This window comes from Ailuropoda melanoleuca, chromosome X, assembly GCF_002007445.2.
Source record: "Ailuropoda melanoleuca isolate Jingjing chromosome X, ASM200744v2, whole genome shotgun sequence".
Taxonomy (NCBI): domain Eukaryota; kingdom Metazoa; phylum Chordata; class Mammalia; order Carnivora; family Ursidae; genus Ailuropoda; species Ailuropoda melanoleuca.
This window is the reverse complement of record NC_048238.1, coordinates 103,854,769-103,867,971: the sequence shown is the minus strand read 5'-3', so window position 1 is coordinate 103,867,971 and position 13,203 is coordinate 103,854,769. Positions and strand designations below refer to the sequence as shown.

At 36.4% G+C, this 13,203-nt stretch overlaps 1 long non-coding RNA gene across 1 annotated transcript in view; it reads left to right on the top strand.

Moving 5' to 3' along the window:
• LOC117797498 overlaps window positions 1-13,203 on the top strand; it is a 123,176-nt gene that overhangs the window by 33,714 nt on the left and 76,259 nt on the right. The gene's annotated exons all lie outside the window — the stretch shown is intronic.

The window sequence follows — 13,203 nt, the reverse complement described above, 5'->3', positions numbered from 1 at the left end:
AAACCATAAGATACCTAGGAATAAACCTAACCAGAGAGGTAAAAAATCTGTACTCTGAAAACTATAAAACACTGATGAAAGGAACTGAAGACAACACCAAGGAATGGAAAGACATTCCATGCTCATGGAGTGGAAGAACAAATATTGTTTTAATGTCTACACTACCCAAAGCAACCTATACATCTAATGCAGTCCCTCTGAATACCAACAGCATTTGTCACAGAACTAGAACAAACAGTCCTAAAATTTGCATGGAACTGCAAAAGACCCCAAACAGCCAAATCAACCTTGAAAAAGAAAAGCAAAGCTGGAGGCATCAAAATTCCAGACTTCAAGTTAACATTAGAAAGCTGTGGTAATCAAAACAGTTTGGTGCTGGCACTAAAATAGACACATAGATCAATGGAAGAGAATAGAAAACCCAGAAATAAACCCACAATTATATGGTCAGTTCATCTTCAACAAAGCAGGAAAGAATATCCAACGGGAAAAAGGCAGTCTCTTCAACAAATGGTGTTGGGAAAACTGGACAGCATCATGCAAAAGAATGAAACTGGACAACTTTCTTACACCATACACAAAAATAATTCCAAAATGTGTTAAAGAACTGAATGTGAAACCTGAAACCATAAAAATTCTAGAAGAGAACACAGGTGGTAATTTCTCGGACATTGGCTGTAGCAACATTTTTCTCTATAGGTCTCTTGAGTAAACTATTGGGAACACCTCAAAATAAAAAGCTTCTGCACAGCAAAGGAAACAGTCCACAAAACTAAAAAGCCATGGAATGGAAGAAGATATTTGCAAATGACATATCTGATACAGGGTTAATATCCAAAATGTGTAATACTCAACACCCAAAAAACCAAATAATCCAGTTACAAAATGTGCAGAGAACATGAACAAACATTTGTGCAAAGAAGACATACAGATGGCAACAGACACATGAAAAGATGCTCATCATCAGTTATCATCTGGGAAATGGAAATCAAAACTGCAGTGAGATATCACATCACCCATGTCAGAATGCCTAAAATCAACAATACAAGAAACAACAGGGATTGGGAAGGATGTTGGAGAAAAAGGAAGCCTCATGCACTGTTGGTAGGAATGCAAACTAGTGTAGTCAGTCTGGAAAACTGTGGAGGTTGCTCAGAAAGTTAAAATAGAGCTACCCTATGATCCAGCAATTGCAGTACTGGGTATTTACCCAAAGAATACAAAAACACTAATTCAAAGGGATGCATGCACTCCTATGTTTATAGCAGCCTCATTTACAATACTAAAATAGGGAAGCAGCCCAAGTGTCCATTGGTTGATGAATGGGTAAAGATGATAGGGTATATGTATATACATATAATGGAATGGAATATTACAATGGAATATTATTCTGTCAAAAAAAGAATGAAATCTTGCCGTTTGCAATGACATGGATTGAGCTTGAGAGTATGGGGCTAAACAAAACAAATCAGTCAGAGAAAGACAAGTACCATATGATTTCACTCATATGAAACAAAACAAATTAGCGAAGAGAAAAAATAGAGGGAGACAAACCAAGAGGCAAACTGCTAACTATAGAGAACAAACTATAGGAGAGGGGAAGTGGGTGGGGGGATGGGTGAAACAGGTGATGGGGATTAAGGAATGCACTTGTGATGAGCACCGGGTGATGCGTGGAATTGTCTCACTATGTCATACAACCTGAAGTTAATATAACTCTGTATGTTAACTAACGGGAATTAAACAGAAAATCTTAAAAAGAGAAAAACAGATTTTGGATTCAGAACACCCTTGGGTTAGAATCCCTTTGCCACCTCGTACGTAGCTCTGTTAATTTGAGGAATTCACTAAACCCCCAGTTTTCCCTCTTGCTTTTTGTGAAGTTAAAGTGAAATATATGTGAAAACACTTTACAAAGAGTATGATTTACAAGGTAAAGTGAAAGTGTTATTAGCTGGTCAGTTAGTTGAGGGGCTGGCCAGCTCCTCAGACTTCCTTCATGAGGCAACATCTCTAATGTGATCATTGATATTCTCTCTAGAAGAGTGTTGCTATGATTATGACCCAGGTAAATGGTTCTTCCAGAGCCTCCAGCATGCAGAGCGCAGCCCAGATTAGTTACTCAATACACAGTATTGTCCTAGGCACTTCTTGGCTTACAAAACTTTAACTGTAGATGTTTGGAACAGGAGACTGAATACTCTTATTTTGGCTTTTATTGTTATATCCATATTACTGTTCATAATAACTTTGTCCTCAGCTGACAATCAGGACTTTTATTGACAATACGGATAGCTCAGTAGTAAATGACAGCAACCGACCCAACTTCTTAAGCACACGGTTTCTAATAATTCCACCTGGAGCTTGTGATGTATTTCTATTCATATGCACTTCAAAGTTTCTCTTTTTTTTCTTTTCTTTAAATGCTTGTGATTTGACCTTGCATCATTTTAGTAGAATACAATTTAGCACCATCAAATTCTTCAGGCAAGCTCTGATGTGGAAAAAGTCAAGAGGGATCTTCTCTAAAGTCACTTCTAGGCAGTACCTTAACCTGGGCTTTCAGAAGCAGGGTCAGATGGATTTGGGGCCTTTTTCTTTGCACAGATGTTCTTAGTTGGAGCTTTTAGTGCCTTCTTCATCTCATGGGATGGTTCCTCTTGCCTGTGTTGTACAGTATGGTGCATGCACTGAGGAATCTCAACTTTTTCTTTTGTCAGCCGTTAGAGCGTTGGCTGCTGCAGCTGGCTACCCAGAAATGACTTTCATATAACCTTTAACATTTGTTTCTTATGAGAAAATTGCTTTTGACATCCATTTTTAAGTTAGCTGTGGTTTTTCAAGAACATATCCCTCACAAAAAACTACTATATGCCAGTAGTAAATGCATTAGTAGCTAAGAAGCCCAGTCTTGCAACTACTATGTCTGTCTTAAGTCGTGGTGTAATACTTTCAAGAATTTACCTATTCTTGAATAGTCCCCTGATAATATATTTAGATATAAACAGATACATTTGGCCTAGCAGTATATATACCTTTCATCAAAATGACTGTCATAAATAAGAAAGGCCCTACAGGAGTGTTATTCATTGGTAGCGCCTTGTATAGATTAGGGACTGTGTTAATTATTATGTTTCTTTCATTTAATATTTAAAATATCCTTAAAAGTTCAACATTAATATTCTAGTTTGTCAAAGGAGGCAAAGGAAGAAGAGAATTTCAGTAATCTGTGCAAGGCTGTAGAGAAAGGATTTATGCTCAACTCAGACTCCAACACCCATGAATTGTGTGGAGCTCCTCAGTGACCTGTCCTGTTGGTGCCCCCCCTTTCCTGCTCCTACATCTTGATCACTATGTTCAAAATCAAAATATAATTCTCATGCTTATTTTTTTAATAATATTTACTTTGTTATATTAGCCACCATACAGTACATCCCCAGTTCTTGATGTAATGTTCCATAATTCATTACTTGCATATAACACCCAGTACACCATGCAATACGTGCCCTCCTTAATACCCATCACCAGCCTATCCCAATCTCCCACCCCCCTCCCCTATGAAGCCCTCAGTTTTTTTCCCAGAGTCCACAATCTCTCATGGTTCATTCCCCCTTCTGTTTACCCCCCCTTCTTTCTTCCCTTCCTTCTCTTACCGATCTTCCTATTTCTTATGTTCCATAAATGAGTGAAACCATATGATAATTGTCTTTCTCTGCTTGACTTATTTCACTTAGCATAATCTCCTCCAGTCCTGACCATGTTCCTGAAAATGTTGTATAATCATTCTTTCTGATGGCTGAGTAATATTCCATTGTATATATGGACCACATCTTCTTAATCCAGTCATCTGTTGAAGGGCATCTCGGCTCCTTCCATGATTTAGCTATTGTGGAGAATGCTGCTATGAACATTGGGGTGCATATGGCCCTTCTCTTCACTACATCTGTATCTTTGGGGTAAATACCCAGTAGTGCAATTGCTGGATCATAGGGTAGCTCAATTTTTAACTTTTTAAGGGACCTCCACACTGTTTACTTTATCCAGTCATATTTTTACATTAATGCCAGGCATAGAGAAATTCATGTTCCTTATATCTTTTTGACAAAGATACAATTCAAATTTCCTAGCGCACAAACTTAATTCTTAAAAAAAAAATTCTTACCCATGCCTCCCTCGTGAGCAAGAACTGTAATTAAAACTTTAGTGGTTAGCAATTCCCANATCTTTGGGGTAAATACCCAGTAGTGCAATTGCTGGATCATAGGGTAGCTCAATTTTTAACTTTTTAGGGGATCTCCACACTGTTTACTTTATCCAGTCATATTTTTACATTAATTCCAGGCATAGAGAAATTCATGTTCCTTATATCTTTTTGACAAAGATACAATTCAAATTTCCTAGCACACAAACTTAATTCTTAAAAAAAAAATTCTTACCCATGTCTCCCTCGTGAGCAAGAACTGTAATTAAAACAGTGGTTAGCAATTCCCGNTGGCCTAGCAGTATATACCTTTCATCAAAATGACTGTCATAAATAAGAAAGGCCCTACAGGAGTGTTATTCATTGGTAGCGCCTTGTATAGATTAGNCATTCATGTTTAAAATGATAGCAATTTAAAAATATAATTAGCTCAAAGCAGGATTCCACAAAATTTGCCCTTCATGCATGAGCTGAATGACCTGTTCACATACAGAGAAATATGGCAGCGCCTATCTCAGGAGGACAAAATTTTAAGGCTTGAAGATCCTCACACTGCCTGTATTGAGAAACACAGCTCCTACATGATTGTCTTTAAACTGAACCCCAGCAAAAGAATGAAAATGATAAGAAATTTATAATTTTTAATTTATAATTTATAATTCTTACTTAGGGAAGGAAAGTAAAATTCTCACCGCCCCACCATTCTATTATTGATTATACTATTGTTATAGTTATTTTTATTGAAGCCATACTGTGTGCCAGACATTGTGCTAGGTGTTTTATTTACATTCTCCAAGTACCCTTGTGAGGAGATATTATTAACATCATATTTTTTGATTCGGTAATTCCAAATGCTGATGCATATAGAATTTGTCATACAAAAGGAATCAGCCAACTAATAAATGACAGAATTGGTATTCAAAAAACATTCCCTTGACTCTAAAAGTCCATGTGCTTGTCACCAGGTTGTAGCTGCTCCACTGAAGTAAAGGAGAGGAAGAGCTAGGAGATGTACCTGCTATGCCCAGCTTCTTGGGTTAATGGAAAAGAAGCACAGAATAGTTGAGAAGTGTGCTTGCATTTCTATATGCAAACTCTTGCAGTGTTAGTTTGAAAACATCTAAAGATATTCTTTGCTTATATTCTACAGCTTGGAGTGTCAGGAGTTATAGATGAAAGTATCATGAGTTTTTTGTTTGTTTTTCTTTCAAAATTGCGTTTAAATTCTAGTTAGTTAACATATAGTGTAGTATTGGTTTCAGGAGGAGAATTCAACGACTCATCACTTACATGTAACATCCATTGCTCATTACATCACGTGCTGTCCTTAATGCCCATCACCCATTTAGCCCATTCTCCCACCTCCCTCCCCTCCAGCACCCTCAGTTTGTTCTCTATAGTTAAGAGTCTCTTATGGCTTGCCTCTCTGTTTTAATCTTATTTTCCCCTCATTTCCCAAATGTTCATCTGTGTCCTTTCTTAAATTCCACATGTGAGTGAAATCGTATGTTATTTGTCTTTCTCTGACTGACTTATTTTGCTTAGCATAATACCCTCTAGTTCCATCCACATTATTGCAAATGGCAAGATTTCATTCTTTCTGATGGCTGAGTAATATTCCATTGTGTGTATATATATATATACTTCATCTCCTTTATCCATTCATCCATTGATGGATATTTGGGCTCTCTCCATAATTTGGTTATTGTTGATAGTGCTGTTATACGTTTATAGTGGCAGTATCATGTGTGTTTGTTTGTTTTTAAGAAAAAACAATTTTGTCTCTGGAAAGAAAATGGAGAATTGTGTATAGTTTACAAGGGTCGTTCTTACAGAGACACATATAGCCAGGCCCTGAATATTTTCACTGATTTTGCATAAGACTTTTCAGGAGAGGCTTGTTTATCCCAATGAATGATATAAGGAAAAGTCAGGTTCTGGTATTCTTTTTTTTTTTTTTAAGATTTTTATTTATTTATTCGACAGAGATAGAGACAGCCAGTGAGAGAGGGAACACAAGCAGGGGGAGTGGGAGAGGAAGAAGCAGGCTCATAGCGGAGGAGCCTGATGTAGGGCTCGATCCCAGAATGCCGGGATCACGCCCTGAGCCGAAGGCAGACGCTTAACTGCTGTGCCACCCAGGCGCCCCCATGTTCTGGTATTCTAATAGCCATAGATAAGTGATTAAGTTCACATTATGTTAAATTTTTAAATAAGTGAGGAATGACATTAAATGTGAACTAGTTGAATCATATATACTTATTTATTTGTAAGTTCTTATATTTTAGGAATATTCACCCACTGTCTTTGAAACGTCCCTCAATTCCCATGTAGTTGTAGTTTTGCTTGTGGTTGTTAGAGTTTGTTTACTTTTTTGATTTGCCTTGCTGAAATTCTTATTATGTAGCCAAAACTGTGTATCTCTTCCTGTATTAAATTTGACTTAAATATTAGGCTTCAAAAGGCCTTTTACATCCATCCAAACATTACTAAACCATTTGCTAATATGTTTTTATACTTTAGTGGTTTAACATTTTAATTAAAATTTAATAGGTCTTCATCAGATTACAGAAATTGGCACGTGATCATCTTGAAAAATTTAAACAATACAGAAATGTATGATGAAGAAAGTAAAAAGAGCCCAAAACAATAGAATTAAAAACTTAAGATATGTTGAAAATATTTTTTCAGATATATTAGTGATGTGTACATTATGTCTGAGAGAGAGAGTGTGTGTGTGTATGTGTGTGTGTGTATTGCTCTATACACTTATGCATTCTGCTGTCACTTCTCAGTGACAATATGTCGTGGTGCTTTTCTCGTGTCAATTAATATAAATATTCCTCGTTATTGTCAGTGTCTTCACAGTGCACCATTTAATAGATTTACTATAATAGTTTATTAACCATCTGTTTCCAATTTCTCATTATTTAAACAAGTGTTCAGCTAAATCATTTGTGAGCATGTGTGTGTGTGTACCTTTACCAAATTGTCATATTATTTCTTTATGATGCATTTCTAAACTTGGAATTGTTGAACCAAAGAATATTGCTATTTAAAATCTTGATATATATTTCTAAAAGAGTCACTATAAATATTGAGCCATTTTCAACTTTTAACATCTGCTTAATCGTTACAAACCTGATACTCAGAAGCGCATATCTCATTAAAAGTATATTTAAATGCCAGAGAAGTTAGCACACACATCCCAAGTGTAAGATTAGATAAAGTTCTCAATTTAATTTGCCAAGAATACAAGTTTGTATTTTAAGTAAAATGGCCACACAAGGTAGGAACAGATGTAGCATATTTTGATGTAGTTTTTCTTGGCTCCATGCAGTTGCCAATTATACTTTCTAGACAAATTTGCATCTTGCCTGATTCATGAAACTCTAGACTTCCTTTCCCACTGCCCTTTTATACCCAGAGTTTGTAATCCCATTGCAGAGGGACTGACAAAAACAGTCTACTGTGTTTTATTTCAGGGCATGTGTGCACAGTTTTTTAACCAAAATTAACACAGAAAATCTATATTCTCACTTGGGTGGTGATGAGCGTGGTGTTGGACTTGAAGAAATGAGAGTAGAACCTAAATATCCCTAAATAATGTCTGCTTCTCTCTTCCTGGTATCCCTAGATAAACAGACAAAGGGAGTATTTCATGCAGAGAAAAAAAAAACATGAACAAAATCATGAAATAGTAGAGAGTGTGTTGGAATTTCACAATGTTGTCAGTCCATCAAGCATGGTTGTATACATGGCTCAAAGCATTTCAGTGTTGCAGCAGTGTAAAGTGTAAGTCAAAAGTTGTAAGAAATGAGAATTGGAAAAGATGTAGTCTATTTTAAAGAGTTTGGATTTTCTTCAACAGGCAGTTGGGAACTATTAGTCTTAGGCAATGCAGTGATATGGGTCGATTTGAAATGCAGGTAGCTCTGGCATTTTTGTGGAGACTGGATTACAGGAGAATGCACATGAAGAAAGTAGAGTGAGAAGGGTGATGGGAGTCATACTGGCAAGAACTGATGGTGGACTGCAGTAACTAGTGTTAATAGGAAGAGAGAAAATAATCTTTGAGAAAGATAAAGTTGACAGGACTTTGTGAAAGATTTTATGAATGGAGGAGGGAGGAAGTATCAAGGATTACTGGTTTATATGTTGAATAGGGAGAGTTAGATTTAATACAAGTTTTAATTTCACCAAGAACAAATGAAGTGATAGGTGGCAGAGGTATTGAGGATTTGTGCAAAAAAGTGGTCATTATAATTTAATATCAAGTTTATATGGATAAGGAGGGAAGAAAATATATTAAAGAAATCAGGGATATGAATAGATGGTAGTATCTATGGTCCTGGAAGGATGTTGGAATCATATTTCTAGACGAAATGAGCTGGAAAGATAGGAAGTGAGAAACGGAGAGTGGGCTATTTGAAATTGAGATTATGGAGGGGTTAAAATTATCTGTAGTTGCCAAGTAGAAGTATGACTATCTACAATGGGATGGAGTACAATGGAAGGAAGGAGGTTAAGATACTGAGAGCTCAGAGTATTGTGAGAATTTTCTATGGGAATATTAAATCATGAGGAATCATGAAAGGAATAGGGAGTACAGTGTCCAGAACTGCATGGGATAGAGTTCTGAAGGAGTGAAAATTCTTATGGCATTAAAAACTTGAAAGGCAGCCATGGCACTGTTTATTTAGAGATGACCATTGTGACCATCCAACCCATGCCACAACCTTAGAAAATACTGCCAGTCTACAGCCTAGAAGGGCAGGTTTACACATGTATTACATAATGGTATCAACCCTGGGCCACAGATTAGTGGAATAGGGATGGACACCTGACCATCATATTTTTATCAGATGACTCACATTCTTATTTTTGGAAGATGTAATTGACACCCATTGACTGAATCAGTCATTACTAGGGAATCAAGTTTAAGAGTCCTGTAGATTCATGGGTTGAGGCTTCAGTTTTGGGGTATCCTTCCTGATTAACCATAAGTGTTTGCTGAGAATTAAGCAGAGAAGGCACATCTGAGAGAGAAACAGAAGAACGAAGCAACACACACCCACCCACACACACTCACATAGAAAAAAGATCGTTTAAATTCCAAATTCCCATGAGCCCTTATTTTTCCTATTATATTCCCCAANCTTCCACTATGAGCCTGCTTCTTCCTCTCCCACTCCCCCTGCTTGTGTTCCCTCTCTCGCTGGCTGTCTCTATCTCTGTCGAATAAATAAATAAAATCTTTAAAAAAAAAAAAAAGATCGTTTAAATTCCAAATTCCCATGAGCCCTTATTTTTCCTATTATATTCCCCAAAATTCTCATATATCTTTATAATACATCTTATATTTGGTTGAGCTGGTTTGATTGGGTTCCTCCTCCATGCAACCACATTTGCTCTAATAGAGCAACTATGATTTACTCATTTATTCTACAAGCATTTAATGAATGCTTAGTAAGGGCCTGGACTGTTGGAAAATACCAAGATGGGCAAATGTGATTCCAACCAGTAGGAAAATCGATAGTAGAGAAAAATATATAATTAAAACACAGTTTTATTTAATGAGTGCTAGACAAGAGGTGGGTGCTAAGTATTATGACGTCAGCTGACAACGATAAAATATGTTAGTTGAATCTGAACAGTCTTATAGAGTCACGTCAAATGAGACTTGAAATGTAAATTTCTTTTGAAGGATGAGTAGATACATGCAAAAGGAAGTAGAATAGCTAGACTGAGAAGAGAAGGAGAGATGGTAGCTTAGGACTGCGTCCTTGAACAATTCCAACATTTAAGGGTGAGGTAGATTGGATAAATTGGCAAAGGAAAAAAAAGGGGCAAAGGCAGAGTGTGGTGATGCAGGCCGAAGGAAAAGAGAGTTCAAGGGGACAGATGTCATTAGACTGACCATCACGGAGAGGTTGAGAAAGTTTACATTATTGGCATACAGTAGATTCATAACTCTAGTTGGACAGGTTTCAGTGTAGTGGCGAGAACAATATCAGGTTGGAATGCCGGTGTAGGAGGTGAGGAACTAGAGAGAGTCAACAAAATTTTAGAAATTGGCTTTGAAGGCTAATAGAGCAAAGGCTAAAGTGAGAAGTGGAACCACAGGATAATTAAGAGGCTAATGCTTGACTACCTTATAATGAGACTAAATATGGTATATATCAATGTCTACAGGAGAAGTTATTAAATGATGTAATTAATTAGATTTTTTGGAAAAGGTTTAGATTATTCATAGAGATGTTTAAACTTGGCTTTCTTTGGACTAGTCCAAAAAGAAGGGACCCCAAATGTCCCAAAATAAATAATGAAAAGCTTGAATAGTATCTTCTTAGGATTTGGGTGGATTATTGTGAAGCCTTTTAAAGTAATGTCTAGTAATAACAATGATAAAAATAAAACTGCTTAAAAATTAATCTTAAGTCAAAAACAAAGTGCAATGCAATATAGAAACAACATGATTTCTATTTTGTCATTCAAATACACAGAAACAGTGGAAAAGACTGGAAAGAAATAATAAACTGTTGAGCAGTCATCTTGAACAGTGAGATTACTCTGGTGATTTTAATTTTCTTTCCTTTTTTAATATACAAGTCACCAATTTTAACTTATAATAATAAGCATTTGTTAATTTTATAACCAGAAATAAACAAATATTTTTATATACTAGATGGGTTAAACATGCTATGTATTTCTCTAGAAGATATAAATCATGTGCTTTTAACTGTTTTACATTCTCCTATTTATTATATCATCATCATCATCATCATCATTATCTCCTTTTACAATGTATCTCCAGCCCTACCCAAAGTGCATGCTCCAGGTTTCTCAACTCTTGAATATTGCACAGAAACAATGAAGATTTTCAGAGTGTGCATATGTCTGTATGTGTATGCATGTGTTTAGATGATGATGGAAACATATTTCAGGTTCTTTCTTAACTGAAACAATTTTACATCTAGTTTAATTTTTCAATTCTGTATTCAGACTAATATATTTAGAATCATTTCCAATGAAGCCATGAAAACTAATGCTATGTCAATTAATGGTGAGTGTGTGGGCAAAAGGGAGCCTATGTGACTGATTGGGACTTCTTACTCCTTTATTAAAAAAAAGTGAAATCTTGAAGGGATCCAATTTACTGCTATTAATGATGCAAGTGAGCTTAATTTATAACTCCACTAAGAGCAAAGAAAGAATTTTTTTCAATGTGGATTGCAAAAACTGTGAAAATCATGACACCAAGATATTACCTTCTCATTGTATTCTCAAAGTATTTCAGCTTCTTCTTTTTAGAAATAATTTGAGATGAAAATCTCCAGCATTAACATTTAAAGTAGTGAGCTTCTCTGAAGTGTCTTATTGTCTGCAAGCCTTTAATTTAACTTAATGCCTCAGTGCGAATACTATCAGGGTCACATGTTGTCTCTAGCACCACCTGGATATACGTAGAAATCCTTTACAACTACTGTAGACTTGGGGGTTCAAAGCAAATGCCATGCTCTACCTGAAACTGTTAGCTTGCAATGTGGGTTACCTACACATTTCTCTGAAATACAAGATGGCCATCTATAGTGAGTGACCCTGAAATCAACCAGATCAGTGATCTAATGTGACAGCCTATCTCTCAATGGGAATAACGACAGCCTAGGATTGTCTGCCTTTCTCTGATGCAAAAAAGAGACAAAAAGAAAGAAATAGCTTAGGATGAACTTTCACAAAGTGGATTAAGGATAAGCTATTTGCTTGATTGTGCTGTTTGAGTCAGTTATTTAATAGAGAGCTCAGAAAATTTAAATTTAAATATCAGCAAGTTCATAAACAAGAAACCAGATGAGTTAGAGAAATTGAAAAATCTACTAACTAACCTCCAAATATTCTTTAAAATCATGGCCATTTTTCTATTAAAAAAAACATAAACAAAACTAGCAAAAGTCTCTATGAAAGGTACTATCTGAAACGATTAGAGAGGCATACCAGATCTGGTCAAGATGGTGCAACAAACACACACTTTAACCCACCTTTTACGCTCCAAGCGTATGGCAGTGACAGATAAAATATTAGAAAGGAAAACCAAATGAGACAAGTGAAAAAGCAATTTGAAAACAATGTAATATCTGTATGAACCAAAAGAACAACAGAAAACCAGGATACTAAGATGGACTGAAGCTGCAGCTCTTCTAGACTCTGTTTGTTAAGCAGGCAGGTGTAACCAGCAGTTGTGCTCCTGTGTGGTATTAGAAACTTAAAAGCCTTTCTTTAAAGATACTGTGCCAGAGAAAAGTTCATTGATGGAAATCAGACCCTGAGTTGGCACTCCCCATCTTTAATTGGGAAATTGTTTGTAATTATGAAACTTAGAGGAAGATCAGTTTCTATGGAGTCAAAAGTGTAAACAAAAATGGTGCTTACCCCAAAGATAGAGATGTAGTGAAGAGAAGGGCCATATGCACCCCAATGTTCATAGCAGCATTGTCCACAATAACTAAATCATGGAAGGAGCCGAGATGCCCCTCAACAGATGACTGGATTAAGAAGCTGTGGTCCATATATACAATGGAATATTACTCAGCTATCAGAAAGAACGAATTCTCAACATTTGCTGCAACATGGACGGCACTGGAGGAGATAATGCTAAGTGAAATAAGTCAAGCAGAGAAAGACAATTATCATATGATTTCTCTCATCTATGGAACATAAGAACTAGGAGGATCGGTAGGGGAAGAAAGGGATAAAGAAAAGGGGGGTAATCAGAAGGGGGAATGAAACATGAGAGACTATGGACTATGAGAAACAAACTGAAGACTTCAGAGGGGAGGGGGTGGGGGAATGGGATAGACTGGTGATGGGTAGTAAGGAGGGCACGTATTGCATGGTACACTGGGTGTTATACGCAACTAATGGAGCATCGAACTTTACATCGGAATCTGGGGATGTACTGTATGGTGACTAACATAATATAATAAAAAATCTTATAAAAAAAA